The 22902-nt window shown below is 38.8% G+C and overlaps 1 protein-coding gene across 1 annotated transcript in view; it reads right to left on the bottom strand.

Moving 5' to 3' along the window:
• fbxo41 (F-box protein 41) overlaps positions 1-16354 on the bottom strand; it is a 64447-nt gene extending 48093 nt beyond the window's left edge. Inside the window, exon 1 of the mRNA XM_032529388.1 lies at positions 16235-16354. The gene's annotated coding sequence lies outside the window, so the exon portion shown is untranslated. The remainder of the gene's footprint in view (positions 1-16234) is intronic.
• Between the last annotated feature and the right edge of the window lie 6548 nt (positions 16355-22902).

Here is a 22902-nt window from a genome sequence, read left to right as displayed (position 1 = left end):
TGTTTCCATCTTTTCTTGGCTTCTTTATGCACATGAATACAATTTTTTACCTGGGGTGCCCAAACTTTCAAACCCCACTGTATATCCAGCATGGACCAACAGGACCAAGTTAATCCTGCTACTTTAACTTTTATGGACTCCTACAACTTGTGATTTAAGCATTTTATTTTTCATCTTTAATGAAAACAAGGGGAAAAAAGACAAATTCACACATTTGTATTAAATAGTCTTTCAAGAAGTTAATAGCATGATATTAGCTTTCTTAGAAATCTTATTAAAATGTGATTATACTGTACATATGATTGCTGTGTCTGAACTCTAAGTAGGAATCTTGATCTATAAGAAAAGTGACGAAAAAAGATAAAACCTGCATTTCAAGGGTTAAAAAGCAAACTCCTGCATTTGTACCTTGAAATACTCAGAGGAAGACTGGAGGGGAGTGGGGGAAAGGAAATGGCTCCATTAGTGAGAGTGCTTGTTAGTGCCAACACCATCGTCTAGTCTGATGTCTGTGAGGTTAACTGGACAATACTCCAAGTTCTTTACAAGAGCATCTGGTAACTAAAACAAACCTTCACTATCTGCTATCTGAGTTGTGTCGTCTTTCTCCAGTGCAGTTCCTTGTAAGCCTTCAATGCCAGCTTTTATATTTAATAACCCCAGTATTAAGTGAAGAAAAGATCAGTCAAGTCAAGTGCACACCAAAAAAAGACAAGCACAGCCCGCTCTTCAACCATTTTCCTTGGACTAATACTGAATAACAATAAACCTTGCATTCATGACTGGTATGGTATCATGACGGATATTGGTAAAAACCTAGATTGCTTTTGACTATGAAAATGGCAGCAACAACAACAAAAATAGGTTGTGTCTTCATACACTGGCTTTCAATTTTACTTCAAAAAAATACTACTGTTAAATGCAGTTTCTTTTTTAATATTGGATGGGAACAATCTTTAATAAGCTGCTGTCATATAATATGTTATCATATCATCATGGCATGATGCCTTGACCATTTCTAGCATTAGCGATTGTCCATAGAACCCTAAAAATCTGCTGAACTCCTCCTTCACAATGTTTAATGTTGCTTAGCTCAATGAAGCAAAATTCAAGTATTGTTCACTTTATGTTTCTTTTAAAATCAGCAACCCAAAGGGGGCTGGTTAAAGAACCAAGAATTTCAAAGCCTTAAACTAGGACTGGTGTACAACGCCGCCTCCACCCACATGGTCAGCACATCATGTAGAGTGGGCACAGTCCGTATTTCAACATGGACCATTTGGAGTCTTACACCTGGGTAGAAATGGTGTTGTACACCAATCCGAGACTGACACTTGAACCAAAACAGACTCTCTCCCGATCAAGCAGCTTTAAATGAAAGACGCAATAGGCACTGCCATTGGCACTGTGATCACAAATCCCAGATGCTGGCTATTCTTTACAGAGGGCATATACACTGGGAATCTCCAGAAGTCACTGAGACTGTTATTAGAAGTCTGGTGAGGATGAAACAGGGAGGTTACTGGCAAGCCATGCCCACTTATTAAAGGAGGAAGATTTCACAGACCCAGTCACTACACTGCAGACAGCAGGCATTTGTCATCTGCTTGAAATTACGAAGTGAGGTATTTAACCAGGCAGGAAATGGAAGGGAAGTGAGGCTTTGGTAGCCTCATGTCACATCCTGCCAATAGAGCTCAGCTGAGACGTCCCAGAGGACTGTCTTTATAAATTTATTGTGATTAGTGAATAGTGGATGTGTATGTAACATAACACACAGAGTTAGCCATGGCCTTTAGCTTCCCTCATTGCTACCAGCACCAAAGAGAGGAGATTACACTTTCTGTATTTATTTTGGATAATAAAAAAAACATAACAAAAAGCACCATTTGCAATGTAACCAGTGGTTAGAGTGGTTTTACACTAACAGATACATCAGCAGCAGCTCAAATTGTCTGTTTACTTTATTTTATAGAAACCATATTCTGAATGGTCCTCACCATCAGAGGACCCTGTACACCAAGGGGGGACTGGCAATCTGGCATAACGGGCACTTTTCCGGTAGGCCGAACGCCGACACTTCTTTTTTTTGACCAGCCCATGAACCGGACCATAAAAGGGGTAAGCCTAGATCGGCGGCCCGTGTTTTTTAATTGACACTAGGCTGGCCCAAAACACGTTATTCAATAATATTACATAGGCTAGGTTTTTCTGACAGACACGGCCCATGAAACGCCTAGCTCAGCGGACCATTGGTTGTTTTCTTAATTGACACTGGACTGGCCCAATCATATCTTTAAACAGCACCCTCTTTGGGATTTCTGCCTGTATGCAGTTTCAGTGTAAATCTGCCAGGCTAGAATAGTGATAGAGATCATGAAGAATGAGGTGAGGAGATGGAGGTGCAGAGAAGCTGCGTGAGAAAACAAAACAGGCCCTTCAGGCAGACGCTGCCAAATGTGTCAACTTGACAGACATGTTTTCGGCAGTAGCAGGGTCTTCATCCGGTCCCATGGCGGATGATAGCGGTGGTGTTGTCAGTGTCGGCAGCAGTGGCATGCACAGTGAGGAGGAGACTCAGGAGGAGAGGGAGAGAGATGAGGGATTGAGGGTTGAACTTGCAGTAAGCATCACTCCCCTTAAAACACTTTGTCCCTTGATAGAACTGAGCCAAAACAAGTGGTGGACAAACTGTTAATGATAACTATACAACAAAAAAAGAAGTAGGTTACTGCTATACTGTATGACTACATTAGCTTGGCTAAGTTCGCAGGTGTAGAGTGGACCAGTCTGGGCCAAAATGCCAGGAACAATTTTTGGTCCGAGTCCATCTTTGCTGTAAACTGCAGTGAACGGTGTTTTGTGGTAAGAAACAACAATTGTTTGATGCATGGGAACACATGAGATAGCCTGGGACTAGTTCAAAGTGATAATTTCAAAGGTATTTAGTTTACATTTCTAAATGACAAAGAGAAGCAGAAAATCCTGCCATTCGAGAAGTTGAAACCCGAGAATGCATCACCTAACGTTTTGCTTGAAAACTAACTCAAGCGACTAATCAATTATCAAAGTTGCAGAATTTTTTTCTGTCCATCAGGTAATCATTTTAGCTCTACTATAAACCAGAAACATTGTTATGCTTAAGTACAGGCCTCAACAACCAATCAAGAGAAGAAGAAAAAACACCTGAGACAATTACAGAATCCACAATAAACAAATCATCCATAAAATGAGACAAACAATATACAATGTAAGATGTAAAGAATACAAACATGAGATTTCAAACCAAAATACTCTTTTTCTGAAAAAACAATAACAACAAAAACCATCAGCCTTAGCAAACCAGCTGTCCCATCTGCATCTATTATACAGTGCTCTCTACCTTCTGACTGCCAACTGAGAGTCTGTGGGACAAGATGCCGTAAACAAAGGTCCTTTAAAAAAGGGGGCTTGGAAAGAGGAAAACTCTCAGCGCTTCTTTGTCACTCGTGCACTGATCAACAGCACATCTGCCACAAGGACACATTTTGTGTGTGTCATGGCACTATTTTGGGATAGTAAACATACAGCACAGAAGAGCTCTGTCATAATTATTGAGAGCAGCCACCTGGTACTATGGCAAAAGATCCCAGAGAGTGGCATAGTATTTAGCATTAAGAGGCACAGTGTTTAAAAACATTTTGATGCTTAGTATGAGCATTAAGAAAATACTGTATTAGTATTGATGCTAATTACAAGGTTTATCTTTCCTTTAAACTTGTATGCACTGTTAGACACTTGTATGTGTACTGTGTTTAGTTGTCTCTGATCTATGTTCTGTCCAGGGTTGATGGGAAAACACAGTCATTAGTAATTATCTGGACACTGTTACTGCTACAGACCACATACTTACATACATGACAGACCATCAGAAATATCACTCTAATTGGTTTATTTCTGTTTGAGTTCTTTTAAGTCTTAAGTAACCCTAATGTACAGACCTTTAATGGAAAGCTACTTTTTTTTTAAACGCTCCTAAAGCTCTCAAACAGAAACAATGTCATTTTCATTGTCTGTCAAACCCAAGCTTCCAGACGGTCAACAAGCAATTAAGGTCAAGGCATAGATAGACCTACATAAAACAGAACACAGGCTTCAATTTGACTGTGTTTTTTGGTTTTTAACAACAAAGGCATGACTAATGGGCTCTTTAAATATTGCTGTTTTACATCATTGCAGTAACCTAAAGTTAAGGGATGTTTAAAAATGGAGGTTGAACTTCAGAGGTGGTCAACACACACTGTCCATTTCTATTGCACAGATAAAGGTTTCTGAACGTAAAGTCAGTGAAAGAGTCCCAGGTGGGTATTTTCAAATACGGTTTGTATCACGGTTTTAGGGTCAAGGTTTTCAATTCTGTACGTTTCTTTTTTCATTTTTCTTTTAATCTTTAACATTTCAGAGATATACTTCAGCCTAATATACAGTATATAGCTTCTTTATCAAATCATGTAAACATGCACAAACTGAATATGACTTGAGTTTAAGCACAATATTGGGACCATCTCTGTGGAACGCTAGGTGAGATTTTGATACAGCAAGTGGGAGGACATTGATGATTTCTAAAAGCTTTTCATTCATTTGGCAAAAAAAATTATTGCCATCTACACAAACTTATGTGCCTTTTTAGCTTTCTAAGATTGAAAAATTACAGAATAGATGAACCATACCACCTCTAATATCCACAAGGATGCACATGTGCAATACATTCTGGCTGGTGTGGTTACACATGGTCTGCGGTTGTGAGGCCGGTTGGATGTACTGTCAAATTCACTGAAACGCCTTTGGAGACAGCTTATGGCAGAGAAATAAACACTCAATTCACGGGCAACAGCTCTGGTGGACATTCCTGCAGTCAGCATGCCAATTGCACGCTCCCTCAAAACTTGCGATATATGTGGCATTGTGCTGTATGTTGCTACCATATACTTAATAGTATGGTGTAAGTGTTCTTAATGTGATTTTTGTGTTTAGGACCTGCATCAGCTATCAGAATTCGAGGGCCAGAGATACAGTCATTAAGAGGTACAGTCATTGAGTCAGTACATTTGCGAACGGAGCGTTATCAGCACCAAGGCCAACCCGTAAAAATCATTGGGACATCCGCGCCTTTCTCGGCCCACTATACCGTAAATTTCGTGCATTTAAAAGTGCAATTGAATGGGCATCCTTCTCTATTTCCATCATGGATCAGCCACCAAGTCAGTCAAAAAGCGAAAACAAAGATTTACCAATAACAAAGTTGATCTGCTTGTTTATGAGGTTACAGCAAATTTAAATATTATACAAGGCGGGTGGGGAAATGTATGTATTGACTACTGCGCTGTAGCAAAGAGTTAAATACTTGTGCTGTGCTACGGCTGAGTGCAAACTGAGATATTCCCACTGCTGATGCTATGATTGTTTGAAATGATCCTCATGCCAATATTTGTAACGTAGCGAGGAGTTTAACAACTGCTAGAATGGAATGTGAATGCTGATTCGGAGATTCAATGTCATCTTTGATTTTTTCCAGTAAATGTAATATTGCATGGCTGCTTAATCTGTAACACTTAATATTTTGTGTTCACTCAACTGAAAAAGTGTGATACTTTCAGTTTGTCTCCTTGGCCTACAGGTATGTCTGCGTCTTGCTCAGATTAGGCTACTGCTGCCACTTCCCCAGGAGGCACATGCAAGGAAACCCGCTTGCGGCTGCTTTTAAGAGGCAGAGCGTTTTTACCGCAAAACAGAGGCCACTTTAACGGGCGGTTTTTATACATACTGGAATTCATAATTAGGCGCACTTCATGCTTCGCCTCCCATCTCTTTATGGGAAACTCCCATTTTCCCCTCCACCCTTCCATGAATGCATATGCATGACACCGAAAAGCACAATTTGCCATTTTCAGTCCTCGCAACAGACAGTCTTCGCTTATACCTCTTGCGGCCTGTTGGTACATACCTTGCCACGCTTTTACGTGATCATCGCGAAACAAATACGCCTGAAGTGGGCACAAAAGCGTTAGTACATCTGGCCCAGAGTGTTGTGACACAGCTGGAAACATTAACATTGAGGCAGGTTATTAACTCTCTGGCGGAATAAAATGCTTTTTTATCAGAAATTATTACAGATATACATTTATACTCATCCTCACCTTCTGCCTATATTACTGCATATTTTTATTTTAAGCACTACAGCTATGTGGTCACTGGCTAACAGTTTGTGTGCACAGCAGTATTTAAGACGTTTTAATAATTAACGCTCCGCATACAAAACACTGATTGTACCTGCTGTGCTGATCTGTCCAGCACAGCAGCATTTGGTCTGCTTGAGAGTAGAAGAGGCTACCACAAGTTTCAATCAACAAGCTTTGCAGATCCATGTTAAAAAATATGTTAATATAACTGCAAGCACAAACATCTCAGTGAGTGATCCCTCTCTGACTCAGCCTACCCAAGGTCATTCTTTTTTTAAGTCGCTTTCTACTTTTGCAGCTTTCTTTAAAAAAACATTCTCACACCACCCATGGTAAAAAAAGTGGAAGTACAGGCTTGATGCTGTATTTAACAATTTGTTATGCATTCTTGATTTATTAGATCTAAACAGGTTTTTCAATCTCTGTGAGCAAATTAACTTGGGTGCTGATGCTCTGCACAGCTGTTGACACTCTAAACAAGTTAGAAAATGAATATGTAGGTCAAACAACCGTGAAATTTCAGTTTAAATGCTTCTCTTTGGCCTATGTTGTGTGTATGTATGTTTCTCAAATCTTTGTAAATGCAAGTTTTTTAGTTGTTTTCACAGACCACTGGTTATTAAGGAGTGTGATATGATTACTGGAGTATTTTTGTCTTACTTAAGCTAAACCAACACTGTCACCAATGTAAGAGGCCTAAGGAACTAATGATATGACTCATACTAAATGGAAGCATTGTGTTAATTCAGGCACAGCACTAAAGTCACGCCTAAATTAGGTTCCCCAACTTTCTCCTTAAGTGCTAAATTTTTGTTATTGTTGATTTAACTAAGCTGTAATGTCCATTTCAGTGTTAATTAGGGTGAATCATTTCTCCAAGCAGAATTATTGTATCTGCTTGAATTCTTTGAAAACTCCTTCAAAGAGCAGAGCCTTTTGTGCTAAATCTAACTGTATACCCATTTTCTATAAATTCAATCAATTCCTTGATGTGGGTGTCTGACTAAACTGTGCTTATATTTGAAAAACAAGGCTTTAAAACTTTAGTTTGTAACTTTTTGATATCAACCAGGGTATGTGCAGCAATCCTTTAGTTAAATTTACTACTTTTAGTACCTTTTTTCTACCTTCAGAATTTTTTTAAAACCATCACGCAATGAATTGCAAGTGTTAATCAGTGACCTTTCTATTATTACACAGATTTTGACCATTTATAACAACAGAAATGAATATTTAGAGACAACATAACATTAACATCTTGCACATATTTATTTCACTTAGTAAATAAAGTAAAACAAACACATAATGTGCAATGAAGAGAATGGATAGTTGAGAACTGAGATCCAATAGGAGGGTCTGGGGGTATGCCCCCCAGTTTTTTTTATTTTTTTTATTAACCATTAAATGGCACTTTCGGAGAGTTTGTGCAAAAAAATTGAGAAATTAAGTCTTGCATAATATGTGCAAAACGGGAGGTTAAGAGCCTTTGCATTGTTGTAGTATCAACAGGTTTTTAGGGCATTCAGCATTTACTTATTAACTTTTCATGATATAAGAACTGACCCACACAATGTGCCAAACATAATGAACCACATGAAAGACATATATGAGGTATATATGTCAGCAACAGCTGAGAATTTGGGTCTGTGGTGAACAGGTCCAGGTCCCTGGTGTAGGGACCAGGGACCCAAAGTAATTAATGTTGAGGGATCAACTAAGACCACTGAAATTCTAAGATGAACCACGGTTTACATTTTCTAATCCTTTACCTTTGTGCCAAGGCTCAGTATGTTTGCCCTCATCCTCTGTGCAGCACTTACTGTATTTACTTTTTTGGGAAAATAATACTTTTGTTCAATTCATGAAACATTGAATGAATATTACGTTACATTTAGATATTTAGAGATCATCAGATTTTGCCATGTTTACAACATTGTGCACATTCAAAATATAACTCCTCCCATCTCTGTTGTCCGAGTATTGGAAGTTGTAATATAGTCTGCTGTCATATCGTGCTCCGTTCATATGGTGGATCTCACTCAGCCGTTTGACAGACACAGAGGCCCATTTGACAAACAGTTACGAGGAGGCTGTACGCTGCTCATTATCGGAGGTCTACGCACGAATGCAACGCGGCACTGCCCCCAGCAGAGCGGGTCCACCAGCCGCGCTGCTCACCTCTATTTTTACAGAGAGAGTGGACACGAAGCGACGGACGGGTCTGTGATACTCAGAGCTCATACCTGAAGCCGGGGAAATGCCCGGCTTCAGGTTAAAAAAAAATCTCAGTTTGCGACAATTTGAAAATTCCGCACACAGGGAGCGCTCTTGACCCCACAGTCTTTGAAAGCACATCTAGTCGATCATAAGTGGCTCAACAAGTAGATCTATAGATAAACTCATCTTTAAGAAATTTGACCGACAGCGTGAGAAATCGGGGGGGGTGGCGTGTGAGCGTGTGAAACCAGTCAAATGCGTGTGTCTCACGGCCAATGCGTGAGAGTTGGTAGCCCTGGAGTCGGGAAGCATTTCTTTAAGCAGCTCTGAAATTCCTTTATTTGAGTTAAATGAGTGGTGTTTAACTGCAGTGTTCAGACACCACAGAGCCTCCGCGCGCAGTGTTGGTGTGGCGCCCATGGCCACCCTACTACAGGCCTGAGCCAGTCCTAACTCTGGGTTGTTCACCAGCTATCAGAAAACTTGCATTTGCCATTAAAAGACGACGATGGTTGTCCAGTCGTAAGATATGGCTTGAAGCAAGTCTAAAATAACGTAAGCCAGCCACTTCTGCTGAGCGCGCAGTGTTCTGAGATGATGTCGAACGACAACTGAATATGACGTCAGCATCAAACATGGACGGAACGAAAGATCTTTGATTATGTGCCCAGGCACGCCAAAGCCCATATTTAAACGGACTAACGCAAACGCAGGATAGAATTTCAATCAGAATAGGTCACCTGATAGTCTGAAAAAAATAATACCTAATTTAAAAAAAATAATACCTCTGAGGCTAAATTTAACACTCTTAATGGCCTTAAATTTGACAATTTTGATTTATCACTTTTTAATACTTTTTAAAACCCCGCGGACACCCAGTCAATGAACGTCTGTTTCATTCAAGGGGGTGGTACATGGTCCCGAAAGGCTTGTGTCATGTGGATGCGCCTACAGTTTTGTTGTCATTATTTAGAATTCCTCATGATGTGGCCCAAACAATGCTTTACAACCGTGATAAGCAATTACAATAATACATGATTTAAATAATTATATTACCGCTGGAAAGAGGGTCTTTCATGAAACTGAACTTTCTATGCAGTAGAATGGCAAAAACATTTTGAAATCGGTGCTACATGACCACAGAGAAGAAGCTGTGCTATTCCCCTTCGCTTAAAAGGTAGAAATCCTACAACTACCAGAATCCACTACGCCGCATTGGACAAATAAACGTTCCCAATGGTTGGTGACATACTGCGGCACATCAAGCGCCTCTGTATTGACACAGAATGCCGGCCAGCTGCTAACAAACAATTTTGTTAAACAGTTAAACAGTACACTAAAATATGCTTCTGAAATCATTTTAGGCTTGAAATAGGCAAGACACTAACAGAATCTTGGTTTATATTTAATCAGCAATGCCTAATTTACAGTTTAATCTGAGTTTGGTAGAAGTTTGAAGAGTTTGAAGAAGAGAGAGAAAGTGACAAGTTTTGCGTCAAGCTTATCACTTGATGGTTGTTCTGCTTGCCTGTTAGTAGGGAGATCTGGGCACTGGTAAGATGGAAGGAAGTTTAGAATGGTTAATTTACACGTACCAACATTATGATGATACAAAGTTGGTTGAATATATTGAATAAAAATCCAAACTCCCTACATTATCTACGTGAAGATACTGCGGCCTATGCCGCAGTCATTGCGACTTAATTCTTAAACTGTGCACCATGTGCACAAAACATCAGCTGGCCCTCAAGCTGCCCAATGACGTGACTGTTAAATGTTCAGCTCGAAAGGATGATCCCCAAATATTAAACTTGGTCTGAATTCATTCATAAATAATAAAAGTTGCCAGTTAAAATCAAATGTAACTCAGCTTCTGAGGCCAGGCGCTCCATGTCACAGTCAGCTGAGATGAGATTTGTTTTGCCTGGAGGTGTGGGGGGAACAGAGTGAGTCAATGTGTATCATAGCAGTCATGCCACTCCTCTTCACCTAGAGATGCTGCGGCGCTGAACTCAAGCTAGCAGTTAGCAGTAAGCTACTGTACATACTGGAGCTGCCAAGACTGTATGAGAGGTGTGACATGAGCATCAGCCTACGCCTCAACAATTGAGCTGTTTTTTTCATATGTATAATGTGCTCCTCCCACTCCCACATTATTATATTCACAGTCAATGCAACAATGATACTAAATATCCAAGAAAAAAAAAAATAGTTTACATTGCTGAACCTTCTGCATATCATACAGTATGATAGCATCAGTGTAAAATGCGCTAAAGACTGCATGTTTTGCGACTGCAGCTGACATGGACGAGAACTCTTTGATATGTTTCCGTGGACAGGCTGCATTACAATATACTGTATAGACTCCTTTAGAAGCTGAATGAGAGCTTTAGCTCTAGTGAAAGCCCCTAACGCCTTCTAGGCTCCTACATGTGCACGTCAAAGTGTGTTAGTCCTAAGAAAAGCCATGGGACTCCCATGACAGGACAATCGCACGGCCTGTGGCTCCTCACCTGACAGCAAAGGGCAAACCTAACCACTTATGTGGAAAAGAACTCGGCACACATTGGTTTTCCGTTTGAAGAAGACCAGACCAAAACATTTTATCTTGCGTGACATTGTTACCATGACAACCCCTTCAGGCTGTGATTCAAGATTCCTGATTACCCTGTCCGGGTTGTATTCGCTATAACAACCGCCTCGCTCTACATTATCCCTTACTTAACACTTATACAGATTCAAAATCAATGAACACTAAATCAACAACAAAAATACTATTGTCTCTTTCTCCCCCGACCTAATCAGCTGCAATGTCATCCGCTGAATGTGGGCTTTAATCTTTCACCAACCAGATTTTTCCACAGTCTCTGTAAGCTATTGCATTGTTGCATTCAAACTTTAAATCGGTTTTACTCTCGGTTGCAGTCAGTTGTCACTTCAGACTAAATCAATTTGACCCTCCTCCACCTCATTCACCTCCAGTTCTCATCATTCCCAGCACCCAGGGTTCCTCCTTAAGAAGCCCCGCTTCACATCACATCCATCCAGATCTTCAAGCTTCCTCAATCCCTTCATCACTGTAAAGTGTCTAGACTCCATTGGGGGCGGATATTGCTATATATCCATGGCCTCTATACGCCTTATAATTTAACATTGCAATGGAGTCTAATTGCCAAAGACGTATCCTATTCTATCATGCACCATGTTCGTTGAACTTATTTCACTCTTAAATGAAGTCTCTCCTGATTGAAATAATGTTTCTCACACAATGCTGTCAAGCTCAAGTTGTTCTTTGACTCGTCTCAGGATATCCTGTAAGCTTCCCATTTTCAAACATAAGATTCTGTTATACTATTTGGAAATGCTTTTACCTAATTTTCACTCTTTAGGACTTAACATGAGCTAAAAGGTAACGCCTATGCTTATTGGACATCTTTTGGTCTTTCTAATCTTAGAAGACACAATGCAGACGGATGAGTTGTAACCGACTGCACTCGCAACATTAAGCCTACAAACAACCCATGATGCAACACTTAAATTATTGTCAATTGCAGACCTTATGAAATCATAGTAACTAAGCGTCTTTGATATTTTCATAATAACAATGTACCAAATGACAATGTGAAAACATAGTGATGAAGCTAAGAAAATAATCACCTAAATCTGCAGCTCGTTGTTAAGCTGTCCGGCTCGCGTCTTTACTTTTTTGATTCACTCTCACCGCTCTCATAGAGGCATTTTTGAGGCATCAGGCATCTGTTTCAGGGAAAACCAAACAGTAGACAGACACAGTTTGAATCTAGCTTGTTAGCATAGTGCAGCAATTGCTGCTAAGGAACCAGATATTTTCTCAAGAGTTAGTGGAGACCAAAACCAGAGCTAAAAGAGAGCAAAGTGGACTTACATTCATCAGGTGGACACAAATAGGACTCCACGTGAATGATAATGTTGCTCTGTTACTACTGGATGTGTAAATAAGCAACTATTATTTAACAAGTTCCCCAAATCAACTTAAAAAATGAGGATATGTCACTTCAAAATAAAATCAGTTACTGAAGATATAAGAAAAATAACAGCCTGTCCCTCTATTCAAAGTGTAAAACGGATCTTAAGATAATGGTCTAACCCCACAGTATAATGCATCCCCTACTGTTTTCAAGAAAAAAAAGATAACTTTGTAACTATTGGTGTCATTTGGCCAACACTTGCAAGAGACAAGCAGTATTAACATTCAGTTGCCACATGCAACTGAATGTTGAGCTCGGGTCTAGATGAGCTCGGGTCTAGATGAGGCGGGGGTAGTGAATAACATGGACTGACTTTCACAAATGTGAGCCGATGGACAGACTGTTTCCCCGGCTCACCGCTGTCTACTATTGATCCAAACGGCTATTCACAGAAACAATTATCCTCCCGTATACATACATCCACATTACATGCCAGGAGGATGTTGTTAAAAACATTACCAGTGTGGGTTCCTTCTGAAATCACTATGTATGTCAGCAGGCATGAACACGTACAGTATGGGTCCATTGTTGAAAATGTATAAAGCATGGGGGTAGCTTTGTTAATATTCTACTTGCTTATTTCTACAGATAAGGAAGGGAGATTAGATGAATAATGGCTTCTTAATGAAGAATTTTTTTTTTTTAAACGTATTGATCTTACAGTTTCCACAACAGGTAGAGACATTAATAAGTCATACCGACTGTTACCATGCATTTAGTGGCTTTACTCTAAGCTACTGCTGGCAATGCAGGTAGCCTCTCATATATGCTTAGATATTTATCACCACTAGCAAGGAGTGCTACAATCAGTCAGAGCTGGATAAGATACTCAATATATCTTATCTTCTTAAAACAAAAGCAAGCTACTTATGTACGTACATTAAGCCCCCAGAGCTAGCCTAAACAAGACTGGGGACATAGCTTCTGTAAAGGACGTGTGTGGGAAGTGATGCAGAAAATGGCCTCTGTGATTTGTGGCTGCATTTCAACTGTCTCTTAGGTCCTCTTATACTCATTAATCCTGAGCCCGTGTTGGCATTATATTCAAGTTGCTGCTAGATGAGTGAGAGAATCAGTGCTGATTAAATATTTCCTTTTTCAACTTGACTTACATATGGTACGCTGTCTGAGGAAATAATTCAAATAAGAGAGCATGCATACCTAAAAATACAAAAAACACATGTCAATCACAAGGAATATGGCGTTATTCAATTGTTTTAAAACGTTTAAAACAATAAAGAACTGAAGAGTCCATAAATATTGCATTGATGCAATTTATACATTAGTGACAGTATTTTTCCACAATCTGTCTTTGGACTTCACAAGCTTCACAACTTCACAACAAGAAAAGTTGAAATGCCCCAAGGCCCAAATCATGAGCCTGATCCTCGATCTCCTTGAAGTGATGGTTGGATGAACACCATTTTACACAACAATAACAGATCAGCCCAAAGATGCCTGAGCCAGCTGTGCATGCATGGGCACAAACATGGTCTTGTTTTAATAGAAGTGAATACTGCAATGTAGTGAGTCGTAAATTAATGATTAGCTATTAGGAGAAACTGTCTGATCACAAGAGAATGGACACTTACGACATAACACAAAATAACAATAAAATAACAAGTTTCAAATCAGGCACAAAATTGAAAATGGGAGAGAGTGCTTTTGTTTTGAAGGACAAGGCTGGTTATATTCCGTATTTTTCTTTAGAGTAAAATGATAAATTGACAGAAAGACTCCTTTTTGGAGGAAAAACTAAACATGCTCTGGTTCTATAATGGAAGGATTTGCTCCTTTTCTCAGTTTATATATCTAAACTGTATATCTAAATATCTTTGTATTTCTGACTGTTGGTCAGACAAAACAAGATATTCAAAGACATCAACTGTGGCTCTTGGAAACTGTTATTAACTGTGTAACCCAGATCTGATTTAGTTTATTCTTTTGTGCTATTTCTGGAAAATACAGAGGCTTTTTTAAATGAAACTTTTGTCTGCAGGCGCAAATGAGCTGGAAGAGGTTAAGGAAGTCAGAAGGTTTTGAGAGACACACATGCTCAATGTTCATTTTGGTGTTTTCATGGAATTTGTAGGAGATTATCCTTTAATAGCCTATGTGGTGTCTAACATTAGGACCTGCACTGAAAAACCTGTGGGATATGGATATTTTAGTGTGATTGTCGCTATAGTTTGTATGCATGAATTGACTGACAACATCATGAGAGGTAGAGAGGTAAATGTCAGTCAGCCAGTCAGCCAGACAGATAGACAGATAAACCGATAGATAGATAGATAGATAGATAGATAGATATAGAAGCAAAACTTTCCTTACTGTCCTAAAACGGCACAAATACAAAATTGTAAACACATTCACACATTTTCCTACAACGGAGGATTTCTATCCTCTGTGGTAGGCTACTGAATATGGGATTCACTGTCACAGATCTAAGAGTCATGCACACTGAATGATAACACATACACAACGTATAACACCCCCCCACACACACACACACCAATAGGAATATGCAATGCTAAGAACTGCACTATACAATTAAATATTCTGAACCTGCCACACGTGAGAAACCGTCTGCAGTAATATGACGGCTAAAAACTGCAGGTTTGCTATCACAAAATTGGTCTTGGACTAGTGAATGAAGAAGCCATGGGGTCGGCACACATGCAGGTAGCATGTGTGTGCATACTGCTGCAGTGCAGATACAGAACACAGCTTAGTTAATGACACTTCAATCTAATCTTACTTTACACAAAATCCCATCAAACATGTTAATTTCCTGCTTTTACTCTTATAGTTAGTCCTCCTCTTTTCAGCATGACTGCTCCAACTTTTGTCACATCTGATTTCTACAAAACACAGCATCAAATAGGCCACGGCCCACTGACTCTGAGTCAGGTTTCTTATGCACTGTAATCCCAAACTGTCACTTCAGCAGTGTGTGCTGCTCAGGAGAGTTTGGGGCGTCCCATGGGAATTTTTTATTGGAGTGTGAATATTAAGGTCATGATTTAATTCTACTCGTTCCTCTTGAATCCAAATGTGCTCAGATGAATATTAAAAACCTGAAATGTGCAGGAAACCTCCAGTCTGTGAACATGACTACAAGAATAGAATATATTCATGTATTTCATGCAACAACAACAAAATGCAGCATTCATACACTTAACAGGTTAGAGCTGTGTGTACACTAGGCTACATTTAAGCAGACACATTTGGCGTTAACTTGTAATAGAGCTCGTTATATAGCAATAGCCGGTACAATCCACCACACATCCAGGCCGGTCAAAGTCTCCTGTCGGTTCGGACTCTCGATTGATAACCGCTTAAGGATGTGACAGTAAACAAAAAACCCACATGGATCCTGATATCTGCACTGCACATGGATCAATCACAAGCAGCGTATAATGTGGGTGTGGACGAGCGGCATCACCAAATGTCATCGTGTGGCATAAGCAATGCACGCCACCGTAATGACTTCAAAATGCCCTAAAAGGCCTGAAATCAGGTTAATGCACAGCTATGCTGATGCCAGAAGATGTGCCCTCTCGGAGGAAAGGGCGACAGCCTGGCATGTACCCGATGTCCTCCTGTTTTCGCAGCAGCACTGGCTCATCGCTGGACTGGACTCGTTGCATACATACTCTCCATGCACAGGAGCAGCGGCGTCAGTGAAGCGATAATTGAAAACATGTAGGCTACACACACACAAACACACGCCGACATGTTTGTGATTAGAAGAGGAGGGTTACAAATGAAAGAAATGTCCGTCTTACTTACCTCGCAATCTTCTCCCCATTTTTTTTTTCTGCTTCAACCAAGGAACCGTTCCAGCCTTCGCTGACGTCACGCAGCCTCTCTCTGCAGCAGAGAGCAGCAGGCCTGCAGAGGACGACCAGGGAGGAGAGGAAGGAAGGAGAAGAGAGAGAGAGAGAGAGAGAGAGAGAGAGAGAGAGAGAGAGAGAGAGAATGCTTGAACAGATGCAAAAATACAAATCATAAACATAAAACACCCCTCCCATCTTCTTCAGCTCCTGAATTGCAAGCAGTTAAAATTATTTGGTCCTGCAAGCTGCCACTTTGCTTTGTAAATCAATAGACATCAATTACATTCATAACCTCTCTTATTAAAAGGCAGGAAAAGGGGTCAGAAATAGCTTACATTATGCTTATCTTTGACATGTAAAACCCCATTCTTGAATTTGAATAACCATTACCAACCAATCACCAAGGAATAGGCTACATGTGAAACTGTAACAGAAAACTGTAAACCTCAGAGCCTAACTTTTATTTTTTCATCTTTTACTTTTATGTAATGTAGTGTGTGTGTGTGTGTGTGTGTGTGTGTGTGTGTGTGTGTGTTCATGTGTGCACGTGTCATATCGTGTTTTCTGTTTTGGTGAAGGATAAAAGGTTTCAAAACTGTCAAGATGTTTAAAATATGCGCTAGGCTTACGATATGTATTGCCACAATAAATTATTTAAAAAAGGGGGGGTTGTGAAAGACCCTCCATGTGTCATAGCTCTTCCTGTTTAGCATCCTGTCACTCATCCAAACTATATGTTTCTCTCCACGATACAAAAATGAACATGAGGAGTTGTGCAGTCTATGGACCCACAGATGTTTTTGTTCCTGGTGGTCACGTAAAGTTTGTTTAGAATGAACACTTTAAAACAAGACTGTAAAACTGTAGCCGCTGTGGCCACAAGTGATTATCATGCAGCAATTACAAAGGATAAAACATAGAGCAAAAGAAGCATCTTCAAGTCAGCCAATTGAACTATTAATGTCACTTATTATCTATCTAACATTACCAAAAATTAGCCACCATTAGCTCCTGGTCATATGAGACCAAGTAAGGATGTTGACCGCTAAACCCCTAACTGAAGTAAATTAAGCAAGTGTATGTTTTGTAGCACATGAATTAAACTTACAATTTGTTTTAAAAAAAAGAAAAAAGAAAAAAAAGTGTTATTTTGTATTTTAAACAGTTTTGTTTTAACATTAGCACCTGTATAAATATAATGTAGTCCATCACAAAATATCCCCGTAATCAACAGTAACTTTGTGAAGCTAATATTCCGTTTTTGTTGTCAGTAAAGCTGAAACAAGCAGGTTAATCAGGGCCGGGTTTTATATCAGTGTAAAGTAAGTATCTTTGGTTTTTGGACTGATTGTCACTGAAGTCTGGAATCTGGGATGTCCATCACTGTTTCCTGCCATTTAATATACCAAGTAATAAATGGATTGATCAAGAAAATAATGATCAGGACAGTTGACAATGAAAATAATTGTTAGTTGCAGCCCCAGTTGTCAGAGAGGTGTTGTACTGAGGTCAAGTCCACAGTATTGTGTCAGAGAATCTGGGGGTTTAATGACCTGAAGAAGAGATTGCACATTGCAATTATAATCAAACATAATGGGGATATTTTTTCAGATGATTATTACATTTGACTGTTTTAGGGCAAGAAAAGTGTCTTTGGGTAGGACATGTTGCACTGGGGACATTGGACTCTTGACCTTCGTATTTCTAAGTTTCTGTAGTTACTGGTGTTAATAGACTGGTTAGATTGGTGTCGCTAATATGGGCTAAACAATAGCATGGAGTACATCAACTTACAATGTAATATAATGTGGTCACATAAACTACAAAACACCTGTCAGATCAGCTTGCATGCTGTTTATTTCTTTGTGGTTACTTGACATCACAAAGTTTGAGAACGCTCTAGGCCTTTGTATGCAGGGTGTTGGTGTGGCGGTCACAACAACTCTTGTTGTTATGTGGTGATGGAAAAGAGAAGAAAAGAGAAACACAACTACAAATCTGCTCACAGCGCTTCATTCTCCAGCTGATATTTTGGTCCCATGCATCACAGCCCAGGGATATTTTCTGTACAAGTGAAAAAAATATCTGTATTTACAGCAAATAGTAGTTGCTTTTGTGAACCAGAAAAGAATATTTTTACACGAGGAAACAACATGCTGAGAGCAATGCATTTTAAGTTTGTGAATCCTAAATCTCATGTAACCTGAGTGTCTTTTATTGGATTGGGCTCCTGTTATTAAACATATTATCGCACATGTGACGTTCATTGGTCCACTCAGGGTGTCATACAATATTTTAATAAGCATATCTTATTTGAGGAGCAAATCAGGAGCAGGAGAGGGACAATTTGCAACACTTTCTTATAATAGTTTACTAAAATGGTGTGTTTAAATGAACATAAGCCTCAACTGCTGCAAGTTTTTTATGATGTATTAATGTCTGAATTAATATAGAATACCTCGAGATGGAAGACCCCAGATCTTCCTCTTTATATGGTACAATTTTCAGCTGTAACAAGATGAAACTGGAGACTTCAGAGTGAATGTACAGTGTACAGAGAGAGAGAGAGAGAGAGAGAGAGAGAGAGAGAGAGAGAGAGAGAGAGAGTAGCAGAACCCCAGAAATCCCATTTATGAACTCAAGCACCACTTACTGGTCAAAGACAAGAAGTACACCATGTACATATAATTAAAATATTAGTTAACACTTCCCACATTGTCTCCATAATGTTCTTGGTACATGTGATGAATTGAAATGGCATGAAGTGTGGTATATGTTATGTTATTAATTTTACTGAGCAATACACAACACCCTCTACTGAAGGACACAAGATAAACTGAAATCAATTTTGCTATAAGAGACACAAAAATCATGTTACAGAACAAACTCAAAGCTATCACCAGCCATGCAATAAATTAGAACAAAAAGAATTGTTCTAATTGGTATGGTGTTCTACATAAGGATGCCAAAGATTCCAATCCAAATGAATACAATTTGTTAAACTAAGACATTTTACTCTTTTTTCAGTGATGTCTAACATGTATAAACCCTAGTTTAATTTTGAAATTGCAATTAAAAAGTCTAACCCTTTTTGCCTTCAGTACACAGAACATTAAGGTGTCAACTGGTCCATAATTCATCACACTCCTGCACCTGACAAATTATTCATGCCAAATGTCAAAGTTTCCAGCACTAATTCTCTCAGTAAAACCCGCAGGAGATCAAAGATACAGAGTGTTCTTCATTTTAAAGATTTACTTACAGTGTGCTATTATCATGCAGTTAAAAGCACGCTGATGTTAAAGAGAGAAACTGTTTTTGCTCTAAAATTATTCTTTTTAAATGTCACTGTGTATACAGGAAACACACATACACAAATCGGATGTTGTTTATTGTTGCTGTAGAATTAAAGCTTTGACATTTGGAAAATCCTTAGTTATTATTTATATACTAATCTAAGCATTTAATGGAAAGAAATAATATTATTCATTATTATTAGTAGTATTAATGTAAAACCCATAATTAATAATCAATGTAAAAATCATAATTAATATGAATTTAACATATTAAAAGTAAAGATAATTTGTTCTATTTGTGAAAAAACAAACACATTTGATTTATACATTGAACTAAGCTTACTATAGATAAGTTACTATGGACCCCATACAGTTCATCCTAAGGATTCACTGTGCTTTCCACATTAGCATTAAAAATTGATGTGTCAATAATATCCATTAATTTCATCCCTCTGGTCCAGTTTAAAAAGCAACAAAATGTTATGTAGTAGGAGGTCCCTACCCCGTCTCTCTTTCAGCTTAGGGGTCTTTACCCTAAAAAAATTTGAAAACCCCTGACCTGATAACAGTATGAAACCATTCAGCTGTGCTATTTAGTCATTTTTGAGCAGCCAGGGGGCTTTATTCTACCTTATGTCGGGCCTCACACTGTCCTGAAATCACTGCATAGCAATGTATCCATTAAGCAACAAGGAGCCAGACACCTGATGAGTTGACTAAATAAATAAAGATGAATTGATGAATTAGGGTTTCTGGTGACAAATAACCTATCATAGTGGTAATTTGAAATGTAAATGTAGAAGTCTCCATAGATGCTAAGTGACAAATTTGCAGCAGATTAAGTGGTGCTTTTCATATATGCCATTAATGATTATATTTACTCAAAGATAAAACAATCACAGGTGCATCTTTCTGTTTCATGTAGCCATGCTGTCTGCTATATCGTTGAGATTTCCCTGCACTTCACAGTTAACAGCTGACACCTTCAGACTGTTTCTAAAAGATATAACCCCTTTCATAATTTAGAAAAAAAGAATTAAAACCCCAAACATGTTACATCAATCTCTACCCCTCTACGCCCTTTACATGCCGCTCTCATCCAGTCATGACAGGGAAAGACTGACACACAAAAGCATAAAAAACGCTCTCCCTCAGGAGATTTTGATAGGATGAATACGATGCTAGGCTGTTTTCTCATTCTCACGTCAAAAACCATGGCAAATTTAGACCGAACACCTTTATCCATCCCTCCTTATTCATATTTATGAGAAGTGACTGACAAACTCATTGTCTGGTAATTACAGTGTGGTGAACCTTCATTGTTTTTAGATTGGTAGAGACTGAGACATGCTGTGCTTTGGCTTGCTGCACTAATGCAAACCTCTTCCATGTAGATATTATTAGTCACTGTTTGCTTAGCAACCACAACACATGTCTGACATTTTTGTACAATGAAAACGTTTTGCCCAGAGTTTATTTTATTTTTGCTGTGAGGATTGTTTCAAAAGAAAAAAGGGTGAACAGGAGAAAAGGACTGTAAGGTTGCAGGGAAAGTGTTATTATTACTAGTATTATGTATGCAGCTCAACATTATGTTGAAGTTATTTAATACTCATGCTTTTAAGTGACGTCAACATCAAATGTGAAATCAATGGAGGGGACAAACATGTAGAAGCAACTGTGGTGAAATAATTTATCTTAAGGAAACAGCTTACTTTGAAGCTTAGGGACAACACTTACCGTCCAAGGTAGTTGTTATTATATTCTAAAAATATATGAGCCTTGTCTATCTGACCTTAAGATCAATTTCATTCAGTAAGTCATGTTAGACTTAATCAACCACCCTTAAACACAACAGTGAGCCAAGGCTGTAGGATGCAGCAACAAAAAAGAGAGAGAGAAACAGTTAAAGCTTTGAACAGCAGGGGGCGCCGGTAATATGCAAGGATTAACTGATGAACATTATAATATTTGCTGAGAGAAATACAACAGTACTTTTTAATCATCAGAACAAAATCAAATCAAAAATTAGAAATGTCTGTAATTGTTGACTGTTGATTGTGACTGCTATCTTTTTGTCAGCCTGCATTTTTCTTCTTTCTTAGATAATGATCAGAAATGATCAGCTGTAGTGTACTATGTATATAGAATCTGACTGCCATAACATTTTCTGTAAACATTGGAGAGAAATTTCACAAAGCTATACACTTACTGATCAGAGACCTCACACAATGCAAAATGACAGGCAGCCTGGCTTCCTCAAAGGATGAGGAATTCTTGCTACATCAGTAAGTCAAAGAGGCTTTTGCCGTCTGTTAACACTGAGAGTAACACAATAGAACAAGATGCAAGCCTGTGCGAGCTCAGCCAGTATCAATATATCACCTCAAATTATTAACACATTCGCTGCACAATAATGCAACTTAACTGTAAGTGAACAGTTCATCATCAAGCAGTCCAGCTATGAAAATGAGTGTGTGCCCACACTCCAAAGAGAGAGGCCAAACATAAAACATTTGGAAATTACTTCCAAGAACTATTCAAGTAACAGCAAACAGCGCTTACAGTTGACATTTAACAAATACCCTGTATTCTGCAGAAATTTCTACAACGCAAGCCATTGAGAAATCATCTAATTTCTCCACTGATAAAAATGTATATTTAAAAGTCTTTCAATAGTGAGGTTTGGTCCAACAGCCATTAAAGTGTTGCTGGCAGTGCAAGCTTTAATTTTCACGAAAATATCACAACTACAAATAGATGTTTTTTATTGGCTGGCGGTTTGAAGTGATTTGTCAAACTGCAATGCGCAACCAAACATGAGCAAATCAAAAAGTTTACAATGTGTTCTGTGATTTATTTGCAAAGTTGTCCTTCCTTCAGTAGACAGAAAATACATACTGGCACACCTGCAACAATGCTCCATGTAATACAGTGCATGCATATAAAAAATAAATGGATTACACGTGATTTTATACATCTTACAATCAACCCCCTAATATAATTTCTGCATGATATATCAACAAATGTTGCATGTGTAACACAAAACATCTAAATGATTTTTGTGTAAACTGGCACAATTATGCCATTGATAAGATTATTGTAATGTGCAACTCAAACCTTTACAGGAAATCTGTAAATCTTGAAAATTGAGCCATTATGATGGACAGAGGCTTTTGTGTTGCAGGCAGATCAGTGTATGTATAGCCACTGTTGAAATGATGTCTGAATGGAAACTGCAAACATATTAATGTCCCAATATAGTAATACACAGGCCTTATAGCAACACCCCATGTATCAGAATGACAACGATTATCCAGATCTC

Source organism: Etheostoma spectabile, chromosome 2 (assembly GCF_008692095.1).
Source record: "Etheostoma spectabile isolate EspeVRDwgs_2016 chromosome 2, UIUC_Espe_1.0, whole genome shotgun sequence".
Taxonomy (NCBI): Eukaryota; Metazoa; Chordata; class Actinopteri; order Perciformes; family Percidae; genus Etheostoma; species Etheostoma spectabile.
The sequence above is the reverse complement of the archived record's forward strand: the minus strand, read 5'-3'. Positions and strand labels throughout refer to the sequence as shown.